The 1,375-nt window shown below is 35.6% G+C and overlaps 1 non-coding gene across 1 annotated transcript; it reads left to right on the top strand.

Moving 5' to 3' along the window:
- The first annotated feature begins 271 nt into the window (after window positions 1-271).
- LOC130952463 (small nucleolar RNA R71) lies at window positions 272-379 on the top strand. Its single transcript, XR_009074643.1, has one exon. It is a non-coding gene; the product is annotated as a small nucleolar RNA R71 (small nucleolar RNA).
- Window positions 380-1,375: the final 996 nt, after the last annotated feature.

The following is a 1,375-nucleotide window of genomic DNA, read 5'->3' as shown; positions in this document are numbered from 1 at the left end:
AATTGACTTGTTGAGTCAATATTTTATTCTGAGCCAGAATGGCATTCAGAGTATCAATCTCAAGAACTCCTTTCTTCTGACCAGTCCCATTGTTCACAGGATTCCTTTCAGAAGTGTACATGAATTGGTTATTTGCAACCATTTCAATTAGTTCTTGAGCCTCTGTAGGCGTCTTCTTCAAGTGAAGAGATCCTCCAGCAGAGCTATCCAAAGACATCTTGGATAGTTCAGAGAGACCATCATAGAAAATACCTATGATGCTCTATTCAGAAAGCATGTCTGAGGGACATTTTCTGATTAATTGTTTGTATCTTTCCCAAGCTTCATAGAGGGATTCTCCATCCTTCTGTCTGAAGGTTTGGACTTCCACTCTAAGCTTACTCCATTTTTGAGGTGGAAAGAACTTTGCCAAGAAGGCATTGACTAGCTTTTTCCCAAGAGTCCAGGCTATCTTTAGGTTGAGAGTCCAACCATATTCTAGCTCTGTCTCTTACAGCAAAAGGGAATAGCATCAGTCTGTAGACCTCAGGGTCAACCCCATTAGTCTTGACTGTGTCACAGATTTGCAAGAATTCAGCTAAAAACTGATGAGGATCTTCCAATGGAAGTCCTTGGAACTTGCAATTCTGTTGCATTAGAGAAACTAATTGAGGCTTAAGCTCAAAGTTGTTTGCTCCAATGGCAGGGGATAGAGATGCTTCTCCCATAGAAGTCGGGAGTAGGTGCAGTAAAGTCACCCAGCACCTTCCTTGCATTGTGGGCTTTGTTGTTGTTTTCGGCTGCCATAGGTTCTTCTTCTTTGAAGAATTCGGTCAGCTTCAACAAGAATGCCTTTGTCTTTGTTCCTGCTCATATGAAAGAGAAGAGAACAAGAAAATATGGAATCCTCTATGTCACAGTATAGAGATTCCTTGAGGTGTCAGAGGAAAAGAAAAGTAGAAGACAGAAGTAGAAAATTCGAACTTATCAAAGAAGATGGAGTTCGAATTTTGCATTAAGGAATAGAGTTAGTTCAGAATTAGAAGGATGTGAGAAGAAGGGAAGTAATTTTCGAAAATTTAAGTAAAAGATTTTGAAAACATTTTGAAAAACACTTAATTGATTTTCGAAAATAAGAGTGGAAAAGAAATCAAGTGATTTTTGAAAAAGATTTTGAAATTTAGAAATTAAAAAGATTTGATTGAAAACTTATTTTGAAAAAGATGTGATTAAAAAGATATGGTAGGTTTTAAAAAGATGTGATTGAAAAGATATGATTTGAAAACAATTTAAAAAGATTTGATTTGAAAACAATTTAAAAAGATATGATTTGAAAACAATTTGAAAAGATATGATTTTAAAAATTAATGACTTGCCTAACAAGAAAAGATATGAT

This window comes from Arachis stenosperma, chromosome 9 (assembly GCF_014773155.1).
Source record: "Arachis stenosperma cultivar V10309 chromosome 9, arast.V10309.gnm1.PFL2, whole genome shotgun sequence".
In the NCBI taxonomy this organism is placed as follows: Eukaryota; Viridiplantae; Streptophyta; class Magnoliopsida; order Fabales; family Fabaceae; genus Arachis; species Arachis stenosperma.
The sequence above is the reverse complement of the archived record's forward strand: the minus strand, read 5'-3'. Positions and strand labels throughout refer to the sequence as shown.